This window comes from Coregonus lavaretus (assembly GCF_964263955.1).
Source record: "Coregonus lavaretus genome assembly, chromosome: 8".
NCBI lineage: Eukaryota > Metazoa > Chordata > Actinopteri > Salmoniformes > Salmonidae > Coregonus > Coregonus lavaretus.
The window spans coordinates 30,246,578-30,260,881 of record NC_139995.1 but is presented as its reverse complement, the minus strand read 5'-3'; the positions used below and the strand labels follow the sequence as shown (position 1 = coordinate 30,260,881).

Below are 14,304 nucleotides of genomic sequence, written 5' to 3'. Positions count from 1 at the left end.
GCACTCCATCACTCTCCTTCTTGGTAAAAAAGCCATTACATAGCCTGGAGGTGTGTTGGGTCATTGTCCTGTTGAAAAACAAATGATAGTCCCACTAAGCCCAAACCAGATGGGATGGCGTATCACTGCAGAATGCTGTGGTAGCCATGCTGGTTAAGTGTGCGTTGAATTCTAAATCAATCACAGACACCAGCAAAGCACCCCCACACCATAACACCTCCTCCTCCATGCTTTACGGTGGGAAATACACATGCAGAGATCATCCGTTCACCCACACCGCGTCTCACAAAGACACGGCGGTTGGATCCAAAAATCTCAGACCAAAGAACACATTTCCACAGGTCTAATGTCCATTGCTCGTGTTTCTTGGCCCAAATAAGTATCTTCTTATTATTGGTGTCCTTTAGTAGTGGTTTCTTTGCAGCAATTCGACCATGAAGCCTGATTCAAACAGTCTCTGAACAGTTGATGTTGAGATGTGTCTGTTACTTGAACTCTGTGAAGCACAGGCTGGTAACTCGAATGAACTTATCCTCTCCACAGAGGTACCAAGAGGAGCCCTACACTCTGGCCAGCATCATCCTATGGTTCCTGGGGAAAGAGAAAGAGATCCTGCATTGTGCTGAGCTGGCTGAGCAGGTTAGACAAACAGTCCCTTTAGTTTAGGAACGTACAGTAGGTATATTATAAAACAGATAATTAGAGGAAGGACTAGGGTTGTGCTGTATACCTACGCTACCAGAGCCTTAGGAGGAGGTACAGCATCTGATTTGAAAGACTGTAGGGTCATCATCATCATTACCATGTTTCTTCATCCTCCTCTTCCTATCAGGTCCTGCTGCTGCAGGTCCAGCAGGACCCCATGGAGACAGACAGCCAGCAGAACATTGAGTGCAAGATGACAGACCTAAAAAAAGAAAGTTCAGGTGAGCTTCCATGTGAAAGTCTGTGTATAGGTTGCCATGCCTGCCATGATATGAGCATCCTACAGTGAGGGAAAAAAGTATTTGATCCCCTGCTGATTTTGTACATTTGCCCACTGACAAAGAAATGATCAGTCTATAATTTTAATGGTAGGTTTATTTGAACAGTGAGAGACAGAATAACAACAAAAAAATCCAGAAAAACGCATGTCAAAAATGTTATAAATTGATTTGCATTTTAATGAGGGAAATAAGTATTTGACATAACATTTTTGACATGCGTTGTTCTGGATTTTTTTGTTGTTATTCTGTCTCTCACTGTTCAAATAAACCTACCATTAAAATTATAGACTGATCATGTCTTTGTCAGTGGGCAAACGTACAAAATCAGCAGGGGATCAAATACTTTTTTCCCTCACTGTATAGGGGGTCTCCTCTAATGTTGCTGCTAAACTTTTGATTATGATTACATACAGACCGCCACTGACAGTTTGTCCATATATTTTTGGGTTGTAAATGCAGTGCATGGAACAAACAGTGACATGTCTGGAGGAACAGCAAGATGAGTTTGATTTTAAATACCTGACTCATCACATGGAAGGTGAGCTCATCTCATCTCATCGACGGGGCTGTAGTGGAACAGGTTGAGAGCTTCAAGTTCCTTGGTGTCCACATCACCAACAAACTATCATGGTCCAAACACACCAAGACAGTCGTGAAGAGTGCACGACAAAGCCTATTCCTCCTCAGATCCTCAAAAAATTCTACAGCTGCACCATCGAGAGCATCCTGACCGGTTGCATCACCACCTGGTATGGCAACTGCTTGGCCTCCGACCGTAAGGCACTACAGAGGGTAGTGCGTACGGCCCAGTACATCACTGGGGCCAAGCTTCCTGCCGTCCAGGACCTCTATACCAGGCGGTGTCAGAGGAAGGCCCTCAAAATTGTCAAAGACTCCAGCCACCCTAGTCATAGACTGTTCTCTCTGCTACCGCACGGCAAGCGGTACCGGTTGCCAAGTCTAGGTCCAAAAGACTTCTCAACAGCTTCTACCCCCAAGCCATAAGACTCCTAAACAGCTAATCATGGCTACCCGGACTATTTGCACTGCCCCCCCCCCCTTACCCCATCTTTTTACGCTGCTGCTACTCTGTTAATTATTTATGCATAGTCACTTTAACTCTACCCACATGTACATATTACTTCAACTACCTCAACTAGCCGGTGCCCCCGCACATTGACTCTGCACCGGTACACCCCTGTATATATAGCCTCCCTACTGTTATTTTATTTTACTTCTGCTCTTTTTTTTCTCAACACTTTTTTGTTTTATTCTACTTTTTTATTAAAAATAAATGCACTGTTGGTTAAGGGCTGTAAGTAAGCATTTCACTGTAATGTCTGCACCTGTTGTATTCGGCGCATGTGGCCAATAAAATTTGATTTGATTTGATTTGAGCTCATTTGAGGTCTGTCCTTTGTATCTGGCATAGTCTGTTCAGCAGAGGTTAGACTGTGAGGGCTATGTACTGTAAGTGGTGGTATTAACCTTATCAGATTTGAGCTGTTTCCCTAAAGCCCATCCACCTATGACCCTAGTCAATGTCCTTCTGTCATAGAGGTGTGTTATGAAGTCTACAGGGTGACATGTGTAACCCCATTCTATTGCAGTTGATGTGTTGGCTTGAACATTACATTTTACATTTACATTTTAGTCATTTAGCAGATGCTCTTATCCAGAGCGACTTACAGTTAGTGAGTGCATACATTTGCATACATTTTCAACATGACTCGGGTTGTTGTGTGTAGGCACCACCAACGAGGAGGAGGAGAAGAGGGAACAGATGAAGGTGCTGCAGGCTCTGCTCAACAGTCTGGACACCTCCAGGAAGGTACAGGGACATCTCCCACACACAATCCTCTATATCACCTTAAATAATGTACCTCTTAGGCACATCTAATGCCAATGAATTCAGACATGATGTACTGTATTATTAATATTGTTCACATAACATGCATTTCCCCTGGCTCTCCCCCTCTCTCTTCTTCCCCTCCCCCCATCTCCCCTGTAGAGCATGTTGTCAGGTATGGGCTTGCTGCTGGATATGCGGAGGAGCTGCTGTTTGTGCTGGTGAGGGAGGAGCTGGTGCAGTGGCAGAGGAGGCAGCAGAAGGCCTGCATTGGCGCCCCAGACAGCACCTGCCTGGACCAGCTGGAGAAGTGGTACAGTACAGCTAACCTAGCTATTCACCTCCGTAGATCTACCTGACCTAAACAATCTCTAACTAACTACTATAACTCTGTGGAATGTTCAGTACATCTGCCCTGGCTTGCTTAAGGAGGGACTACAAACATTCCCTCTCATCAAGTAAAACAAGCCTTTCCTAGAAAGAGCCTACAGTGGTAGACTATGTTCATTCCAGTGTGTTTGACCTCTGACCCCTCTTTGTGATCTCCTGTATGACCGTTATTTGCCCCCTGTCTGACCTCTCTCTAGGTTTACAACGGAGGCGGAGTGTCTGTTCCAGGTGCGTAAGTTCCTTAAGAAGCTGGAGGAGCTGACGCTCACTCACTCACGCTCACACACACACACACACACACACACACACACACACACACACAGGTTACATATAAATTACATCTTGCTCTAACTATACAGACATATTGTCTGTCTGCATTGTTGTCTCACACATTTGTGCACATGTATACGTGCACACATTTGTACACATGCGGTTGTACACATACAAGCAACAGAATGTATTGGCTACATTCACTTATTTTCACAAACATGTACATGCACATACATATGTATGACAGAGAAACACTCTCACGCTGCATGTTCACGCCATGATATGTGCGAGGACTACATGCGGTGTGCACTTCTCTCTCTCTCTCTCTCTCTCTCTCTCTCTCTCTCTCTCTCTCTCTCTCTCTCTCTCTCTCTCTCTCTCTCTCTCTCTCTCTCTCCCATACCACACATTCACTCTCACAAAAACACACACACACACACACACACCTGGCTTTAATAAACTAGCTAGCCAGTCTACTTGTGCCTCATTACACACACACACACACACACACACACACACACACACACACACACACAGTCTTGAACAGCAAACCTTGTGGGGACACACAATTCAGTCCCATTCAAAATCCTATTTTCCCTAACCTTAAACCTAATCCGTACTCTTACCCTTACCCTAACCTTAACCCAAAAACCAAACCCTAGCTCCTAACCCTAAAACTAACCCTAGCTCCTAACCCTAACCCATAACGTAATTCTAACCCTAACACCAATTCTAACCTTAACTCTAAACCCCCTAGAAATAGCATTTGACCTCTTGGGGACTAACCTGTTGGTCAAATTTTTGTTTGTTTACTATTCTTGTGGGGACTTCTGGTCCCCACAAGAATAGTAGACACAGATACAGAGACAGACACAGACAGCTAAGCTAGCTAGCTAAGGTGTAGGCAGTAGTGACAGTATGACAATGTATGATGGGTTTTGAAGTGTGAGAGAATGTAGCCTACCCTTTTTATTATCCTGCTGATGATATGATACAGTAACTTTGATTGGGCAAACAGGAAAAGAATCAGATTGAATAGCCAAGGAGCTTGAATCAAAATATATAGCTAGCTAGTTTGTAATTAATTTATGATTTCGGAATAGGGGAGGGTTTTAATAGTGCAGATAAGACAGTGCCGCGAAAGCCTGATGTGATGACAAGTGTTACAAGCTGGCATCCACCGAACCGATGTGAAAGTGCTCCTCCTACGTTAATAAGATTAAAAACTATATTTGTACTCTGAATTTGTCAATAATACATACAGATTATGAATGCAATGACATTGTTTTGTTAAAACTAGATGAAATCCCCAAACAGCGAAAAATCAACATTTTGACAAAAACATAATTTATGTGCAAATTAGTCATGGCGACTGATTATGATAGCGCGTGACACAAAATTAATACAAGCGCACAGAAGATTGTTCTGCTCCCTTTTTCTTACTGTTGTTCACAGGAATCCTCATCTCTCCCAAGTGGACATTCTCAATTTTTCCCCTAACCCATCTGTCTATCTCCTCATTTGAATTCCATGCTGTCACAGTCACTAGCCCATTTAAGCTTAATATCCTTGTCATCTATCGCCCTCCAGGTTCCCTTGGAGAGTTCATCAATGAGCTTGACGCCTTGATAAGTTCCTTTCCTGAGGATGGCTCACCCCTCACAGTTTTGGGGGATTTCAACCTCCCTATGTCCACATTTGACTCATTTCTCTCTGCCTCCTTCTTTCCACTTCTCTCCTCTTTTGACCTCACCCTCTCACCGTCCCCCCCTACTCACAAGGCAGGCAATACGCTTGACCTCATCTTTACTAGATGCTGCTCTTCTACTAATCTCACTGCAACTCCCCTCCATGTCTCCGACCACTACTTTGTTTCCTTTTCTCTCTCGCTCTCCTCCCACACTACTCACTCTGCCCCTACACAGATGGTAATGCGCCGCCGCAACCTTCGCTCTCTCTCTCCCACTACTCTCTCCTCTTCCATCCTATCATCTCTTCCCTCTGCTCAATCCTTCTCCCTCCAATCTCCTGATTCTGCCTCCTCAACCCTCCTCTCCTCCCTTTCTGCATCCTTTGACTCTCTGTGTCCCCTATCCTCCCGGCCGGCTCGGTCCTCCCCTCCAGCTCCGTGGCTTGATGACTCATTGCGAGCTCACAGAACAGAGCTCCGGGCAGCGGAGCGGAAATGGAAGAAAACTAAACTCCCTGCCGACCTGGCATCTTTTCACTCCCTCCTCTCTACATTTTCTTCATCTGTTTCTGCTGCTAAGGCCACTTTCTACCACTCTAAATTCCAAGCATCTGCCTCTAACCCTAGGAAGCTCTTTGCCACATTTTCCTCCCTCCTGAATCCTCCCCCCCCCGCCCCCCCCTCCTCTCTCTCTGTGGATGACTTCGTCAACCACTTTGAAAAGAAGGTTGACGACATTCGATCCTCGTTTGTTAAGTCTAATGACACTGCTGGTCCTACTCACACTGCCCTACCCTATGCTTTGACTTCTTTCTCCCCTCTCTCTCCAGATAAAATCCTGCGACTTGTGACTGCAGGCCGCCCAACAACCTGCCCGCTTGACCCCATCCCCTCCTCTCTTCTCCAGACCATCTCCGGTGACCTTCTCCCCTACCTCACCTCGCTGATCAACTCATCCTTGACCGCTGGCCATGTCCCTTCCGTCTTCAAGAGAGCGAGAGTTGCTCCCCTTCTCAAGAAACCAACACTCGATCCCACTGATGTCAACAACTACAGACCAGTATCCCTTCTTTCTTTTCTTTCCAAAACTATTGAGCGCGCCGTCTTTAGCCAACTCTCTTGCTATCTCTCTCAGAATGACCTTCTTGATCCAAACCAGTCAGGTTTCAGGACTGGTCATTCAACTGAGACTGCTCTTCTCTGTGTCACGGAGGCTCTCCGCACTGCTAAAGCTAACTCTCTCTCCTCTGCTCTTGTCCTTCTAGACCTGTCTGCTGCCTTTGATACTGTGAACCATCAGATCCTCCTCTCCACCCTCTCCGAGCTGGGCATCTCCGGCGCGGCTCACTCCTGGATTGCGTCCTACCTGACCGGTCGCTCCTACCAAGTGGCGTGGCGAGAAGCTGTCTCCGCACCATGTGCTCTCACCACTGGTGTCCCCCAGGGCTCAGTTCTAGGCCCTCTCCTTTTCTCCCTATACACCAAGTCACTTGGCTCTGTCATATCCTCACATGGCCTCTCCTATCATTGCTACGCTGACGATACACAACTAATCTTCTCCTTTCCCCCTTCTGATAACCAGGTGGCGAATCGCATCTCTGCATGTCTGGCAGACATATCAGTATGGATGACGGATCACCACCTCAAGCTGAACCCTGGCAAGACGGAGCTGCTCTTCCTCCCGGGGAAGGACTGCCCGTTCCATGATCTCGCCATCACGGTTGACAACTCCGCTGTGTCCTCCTCCCAGAGTGCGAAGAGCCTAGGCGTGACCCTGGACAACACCCTGTCGTTCTCCGCCAACATCAAGGCGGTGACCCGCTCCTGCAGGTTCATGCTCTACAACATTCGGAGAGTACGACCCTGCCTTACACAGGAAGCGGCACAGGTCCTAATCCAGGCACTTGTCATCTCCCGTCTGGACTACTGCAACTCGCTGTTGGCTGGCCTCCCTGCCTGTGCCATTAAACCCCTACAACTCATCCAGAATGCCGCAGCCCGTCTGGTGTTCAACCTTCCCAAGTTCTCTCACGTCACCCCCCTCCTCCGCACACTCCACTGGCTTCCAGTTGAAGCTCGCATCCGCTACAAGACCATGGTGCTTGCCTATGGAGCAGTGAGGGGAACGGCACCTCTGTACCTTCGGGCTCTGATCAGTCCCTACACCCAAACGAGGGCATTGCGTTCATCCACCTCTGGCCTGCTGGCTCCCCTTCCTCTGCGGAAGCATAGTTCCCGCTCAGCCCAGTCAAAACTGTTCGCTGCTCTGGCACCCCAATGGTGGAACAAGCTCCCTCACGACGCCAGGACAGCGGAGTCACTCACCACCTTCCGGAGGCATTTGAAACCCCACCTCTTTAAGGAATACCTGGGATAGGATAAAGTAATCCTTCTACTACCCCCCCCCCCCCCCCAAAATTGTAAAGTGGTTATCCCACTGGCTATAGGGTGAACGCACCAATTGGTGAGTCGCTCTGGATAAGAGCGTCTGCTAAATGACGTAAATGTGCCCTTGAGCAAGGCACTTAACCCTAATTGCTCCTGTAAGTCGCTCTGGATAAGAGCGTCTGCTAAATGACTAAAATGTAAATGTAAATGTAGAAGGTATTTTGTGTTTTCAGTGCCTTTGTGGTGGAGACTCAGCCCTCTGTGCCGCAAGTTAAAGGGCCCTTGATCCTGCGTACCAATGTTCAGTTCTCTGTCAAGACCAGGTCAGTACTTCAGACCAACTGTCCCAGTTATGACAGCTGCGAAATAACCAGTCCATCCATGAAGTGAATGTGACATCCATTTACAATTCCATGTGTTTCTTTCTAGATTCCTTGTCAAATTTCCTGAGCTGAACCACGCCATGAAAGTGAACGTGTCCATCGACAGGTGAGATGGAACCTTTGGAAAATCAAATCAGTAGTTTTTTACATATTAGATGCCTGCCTTATGTAGTTCTCTCATTGCTTTAGTCCAGACAGATAATCACTATTGATCATTGCTTTGTTTCTTCAGAATATTGGCAGAAAGTGAATTAAGTGACCCCTAGTGGCCATTACACTGAAGTGTATGTGGATGTTCCTCTCTCTCCCTTTCTTTGTGCTATAGGGAGTTCCTCTGCTATAGGGAGGTTCCTCAGGGCAAAGGGTAAGTTGTGACACTCAGGACTTGATTTGTTCCAAATTCCAAATGTAAAAACATGACAGCAAATGAAGAAAATCAAATGTGTCTCAACAAATACATGTTCTCCACTGTTATACATTTACTCGCTCACTCCATGTTCTCCTGGCCTGTAGGTACCGGCAGTTCAATGTCCTGGGGACCTACAGTAAGGCCCTGAACATGGCTGAGAGTATGAGTGGAGGCATGGTGGCAGACTTCAGACATCTGGTGAGTCAGTGGGACAGATAGGCTTTTGTTGGCAGAGAGACATGTTACACAGCGCTATGTGGAAATGTACCAAGAAAGTTTAAGCAGTTGACTTGCTTCAAGGTATAGTCAGCGATGCACAAGGTAAACAGCAATATTGGGTCAATTTCCACAGCTAAGAGCATTGAAGCGCGAGGCTAAACTTCTATAGTGTTTCCGGTCCTGCAGCTATCACGTTGTAGCTATTGAAACGCACCCGTGCACATGCTCAGATACTCTGTGATACTCAGTCAGTGTGTCCTAGTGCATCACGCTCATCTGTAACATCTGCGGTGCTGCTTGTGGCAACGTCATAACGCTGCGTCTCAGTTTAAAAGGGTTTGAGGGATCGATTATGATATCAATTAGCTGATATGTTATGCAATTTTGTCATCACAATTGCTTATAGCAGAGATGGACTAACCAAACCTGATCTAATTGGTGTTTGCAGACACTGAAGGAGCGGAAATCTGGTGGAGGGGGCAAGGGGATCAATGACGTAAGTTTACATGTATCCACTTTGAACACTCAACTCAACTTTAGGAAAAACTCTACTTCAGTCATACTGTAGAATTAGAACAGCCGGTGTGTTTGATCCTGAGCCTTGATGTGTGGTGATGAACCTCTCTGTGCCCACAGCTCTCTCTTAGCGTCACAGAGGAGCTACACATCATCAACTTTGACACCGAGTTTCTTCTGCACGACATGTCTGTCCCATTGGAGGTGGGTCTTCCTATCATTCCCTGCGCCCTCATTGGCTATCAGCCTTTGATGTTGTGACACAGTAAGGGTGGTCTGGTCTGACTGTATAGGTTTCCCTTAATGAATGAGTCTGCTAAAATGCCAATATAAATGTCATATAAATGTAATAAGGTCCATACTACAGTAATCTGTCATACTAATGCATATTACTTTGTCCACTTCACCCCACACCAGACATCCTCTCTCCCTGTGGTCATCATCTCTAACTCCAGCCAGCAGCAGTGCCTGGGCCTCCGTCCTCTGGTTCAACATGCTGAGCCTCCAGCCAAAGGTGTGTTAACCCCCTAGAGTCGATTTCCACGGCCCCGCGGAAATCTAGTTAAGATAATTAAAAAATCCCCAGCGAAATCCGTCAATTTAAGCTAGAGATGCATGGATGTATCTCAATCCACCGCATCCGCTTATGTCGCTCTTCCACATCTGCGGTGAAAGTTGGCAGAGCTAGAGCGGTGTTTGTCAGACCAGGATACATCCCTAAAAATCGGTCTTCTCAAGAAAACGTCTGTAGCCCGAACAGTTTGGGCTACTCACTAATATGACCCCTCTGTCGAAAGGTGAGTCGCTCATGAACATGTCGGTTGTTTTACACTAGGACGCTCACAAGACTCATCTGAAGGTCCCCCGGTACCAGTTTTTTAAAATGAATGGAAGTATATATGGAGATAGTTTAGTGCCAAAAATAAGAGTTTAGGGTTTAAAGGGGATAAATCATTAATTGTGTGTGGATGTGTTGTGTGTTTCTACAGAACGTTCAGTTTTTTGCCAACTGTCCTGTGGCTATGTGGCCCCAATTAGGGGAGATGTTGAGCTGGCAGTTCCTGTCCTCCACAACACGGGGTCTGGACTCTAATCAGCTGGACATGATCGCATACAAACTCTTTGGTACGTCTACTATTCATCTCTCCCTAGGTATGTAAGGTACCTTTACAGTGCTAGCCCCTCAATGTGTGAGGTATGTTTACAGTGCTAGCCCCTCAATGTGTAAGGTATGTTTACAGTGCTAGCCCCTCATTGTGTAAGGTATGTTTACAGTGCTTGCCCCTCAATGTGTAAGGTATGTTTACAGTGCTAGCCCCTCAATGTGTAAGGTATGTTTACAGTGCTTGCCCCTCATTGTGTAAGGTATGTTTACAGTGCTAGCCCCTCATTATGTAAGGTATGTTTACAGTGCTTGCCCCTCATTGTGTCAGGTACCTTTACAGCGCTAGCCCCTTCATTGTGTCAGGTACAGTGCCTTGCAAAAGTATTCATCCCCCTTGGCGTTTTTCCTATTTTGTTGTATTACAACCTGTAATTTAAATTGATTTTTATTAGGATATATAAAGTCCACCTGTGTGCAATCTAAGTGTCACATGATCTGTCACATGATCTCAGTATATATACACCTGTTCTGAAAGGCCCCAGAGTCTGCAACACCACTAAGCAAGCGGCACCACCAAGCAAGCGGCACCATGAAGACCAAAGAGCTCTCCAAAAAGGTCAGGGACAAAGTTGTGGAGAAGTAAATAATAATAATGTTTGACATGCGTTTTTCTGGATTTTTTTGTTGTTATTCTGCCTCTCACTGTTCAAATAAACCTACCATTAAAATGATAGACTGATCATTTCTTTGTCAGTGGGCAAACGTACAAAATCAGCAGGGAATCAAATACTTTTTTCCCTCACTGTACATGGTACATTCTATACAGGCTACTACTTTGCTTCTGTAACAGTAGAAATGCTGCCTGGTCAATATGTTGTGCCTATCGGGTACAGCATAATAACCTTTTCTATGTCTAAATATCTCGCTCTTGCAAAGGAATGTCGATTTTTTCTATGACTTTTTGCACTATGGGACATGACTGTGTTCTGACAAGACAAAATATGTGAATTAGATTGTTGTATAATATAACAATGCCTTCATACAACTGGAGCCTCACTTGGTGTTTGTGAAAAGGTATTGAACTTTTTGCACTTCTTGTCTTGTATAGCATTTGTGATTACCACTTACCTAATGATTATGATTAACTTATCCCTCTATGTACTAATCCACTGTGGGTGTACAGGGTTTTATGGCACAGCATAGGCTGCCGACAGTGTGATCATTAATGAGGGAATTGGTGTATATACCACTATTCACAGGTCAGGGAATTATCTGGAAGTGAAACGTCACCACAGGCAGCCTGTTGTTATTGTTTTATTTGGTACTAGCAGCAGCAGGGAAGCTGCAAACTTTGGTCTGTTTGTCCAGTACTCATTAATACAGCAAGGATAGATGTGCATTACCATGTATTGGGCATCTGTATCATTTCTTTGTTTATTTAACAGAGCACTGTAGCTCGAATGATGGCAGTAATGATAAATGGGTTCAGAAACGTATATTGACCTGTGGCCCAACCTGGCTATAAAATAGTCACTGGCTTGCTGGTGCTCTTTCATGCCGTCCCTGGGAGGGGTGCGTCACTTGAGTGGGTTGAGTTACTGACGTGATCTTCCTGTCTGGGTTGGCGCCCCCCCCCCCCCCCTTGGTTTGTGCTGTGGTGGAGACCTCTGTGGGCTATACTCGGCCTTGTCTCAGGATTGTAAGTTGGTGGTTGGGGATATCCCTCTAGTGGTGCGGGGGCTGTGCTTTGGCGGAGTGGGTGGGGTTATATCCTTCCTGTTTGGCCCTGTCCGGGGGTTTCTTCGGATGGGGCCACAGTGTCTCCGGACCGCTCCTGTCTCAGCCTCCAGTATTTATGCTGCAGTAGTTTATGTGTCGGGGGGCTGGGGTTAGTTGGTTATACCTGGAGTACTTCTCCTGTCTTATCCAGTGTCCTGTGTGAATTTAAGTATGCTCTCTCTAATTCTCTCGTTCTCTCTTTCTCTCTGAGAACCTGAGCCCTAGGACCATACGTCAGGACTACCGGGCATGATGACACCTTGCTGTCCCCAGTCCGCCTGGCCTTGCTGCTATTCCAGTTTCAACTGTTCTGCCTGCGGCTACGAAACCCCTACCTGTCCCAGACCTGCTGTTTTCAACTCTTAATGATCGGCTATGAAAAGCCAACTGAGAGACCTGAGCCCTAGGACCATACGCCGGGACTACCGGCCGTGGTGACTCCTTGCTGTCCCCAGTCCGCCTGGCCTTGCTGCTATTCCAGTTTCAACTGTTCTGCCTGCGGTTATGGAACCCCTACCTGTCCCAGACCTGCTGTTTTCAACTCTTAATGATCGGCTATGAAAAGCCAACTGAGATTTATTCCTGATTATTATTTGACCATGCTTGTCACTTATGAACATTTTTGAACATCTTGGCATGGTTCTGTTATAATCTCCACCCGGCACAGCCAGAAGAGGACTGGCCACCCCTCATAGCCTGGTTCCTCTCTAGGTTTCTTCCTAGGTTTTGCCTTTCTAGGGAGTTTTTCCTAGCCACCGTGCTTCTACACCTGCATTACTAGCTGTTTGGGGTTTTAGGCTGGGTTTCTGTACAGCACTTCGAGATATTAGCTGATGTAAGAAGGGCTATATAAAATAAAATTGATTGATTGAAATTGATATTCTGCTTCAACCCTGAAGTGTGGCAATACCAAAACCAAGGAGATTTGTCTAGTCTTCAGTTATGTCACTGTGACAAATATCTACTGAGTTAGTAACAATAAAACTAGGCTAGGATGAGACAAGTTATCGAAGGAAAAACTATTTGAGCTGCGTTATATACAGAATGTTGCTCAGTATCAAAGAATCTCAACATTGTAATTCAGACTTACGCTTCGAACACACCGACTGCGTCATTGCTTTTGGTACACCAGAAGTACATTAATTTCCAATGGAACGCTGCATTTGCCTTGCAGCATTGCGTTGCAGAGGCAATTGCAGTGCGTTCTGTGTGGTACATATGTTGGATTTATCGAACGTATGCGTCAAACTGTATGCGTAAACGGGTTGACAGAAATGGTAGCAGAAGTGAATGATGCACACATATCTAGATGATGCTGCATACTATTTTACGCAATGACGTGGTCGGTGTGTTCAAAGCGTCAGGGTATGACAAATCCAATCACGTATACCAATATGACTGCTATGATTACAAATATTCTCAACTACCAGGAGGTGAAGGTCAACTTAATCATGTCATGAGGACATTGTGAGTTGCACCATCACTTTAGGACATGCAAGTTGAGAAGTCTTTCAAAAGTTCTGCTTTAGGGTGGGCAGAAGTTCCCCAAGTTGTGTAAATGAAATGTCCCATGTGTAAAAGGAGAATATCCTATGTTTCCAAATAAACGGTACTAGAAGTAATGAGAAGATTTGTATTAATATAACAATTTTATTATAGCATCACTGTCCAAATTCGTATGTATTTGGACAGTGATGCAAACATTTATAATTTGGCTCTATACTCCAGTATTTCGGATTTTAGATCAAATGTTTCATATGAGTTGACAGTAAAGAATGTCACCTTTTATTTGAGGGTATTTATTTTCATACATATCTGAATTACTGTTTAGAAATTAAAGCACTTTATAGATCTAGTCCACCCATTTGAAGATCTCATGAATATTTGGACAAATATCACTTATAATGTACCAAAGTTGTTAATTTTGTATTTGGTCCCATATTCTTAGCACACAATGACTACATCAAGCTTGTGACTCTACAAACTCTTTGGATGCATTTGCAGTTTGTTTTGGGTTATGTTTTGCCCAATAGGAACTTAATGATGAATGGAGTAATTTTTTAAAGATGTTTCTGAACATTTCTAATTCAATCCTGATGTTGCCATGATTAGGAAAAATCATGAATCAATCATGAATAATGATGAGTGAGAAAGTTAGAGGCTACAACAAAACATACTAACCTCTCACCATTTACCAATAATGGGAGAGATTTTGGGGGTGTATGATTTTTGTCCCTCTAACTTTCTCTCATCATTCACAATCTTGTTGTTACAATCTGTTTGTAACTGAAAGAAAAGCAAGCATAATCTTAGCCCAAAA

At 45.2% G+C, this 14,304-nt stretch overlaps 1 pseudogene across 1 annotated transcript; it reads left to right on the top strand.

The window, feature by feature from the left end:
- The first annotated feature begins 522 nt into the window (after positions 1-522).
- Positions 523-11,408, top strand: LOC311134000 (signal transducer and activator of transcription 3-like; annotated as a pseudogene). Its single transcript has 15 exons — positions 523-639; positions 833-926; positions 1,446-1,524; positions 2,735-2,817; positions 2,998-3,148; positions 3,423-3,488; positions 7,807-7,896; positions 8,003-8,062; positions 8,300-8,320; positions 8,470-8,563; positions 9,033-9,080; positions 9,221-9,304; positions 9,518-9,614; positions 10,090-10,225; positions 11,389-11,408. The product of its transcript is annotated as a signal transducer and activator of transcription 3-like (transcript).
- Positions 11,409-14,304: the final 2,896 nt, after the last annotated feature.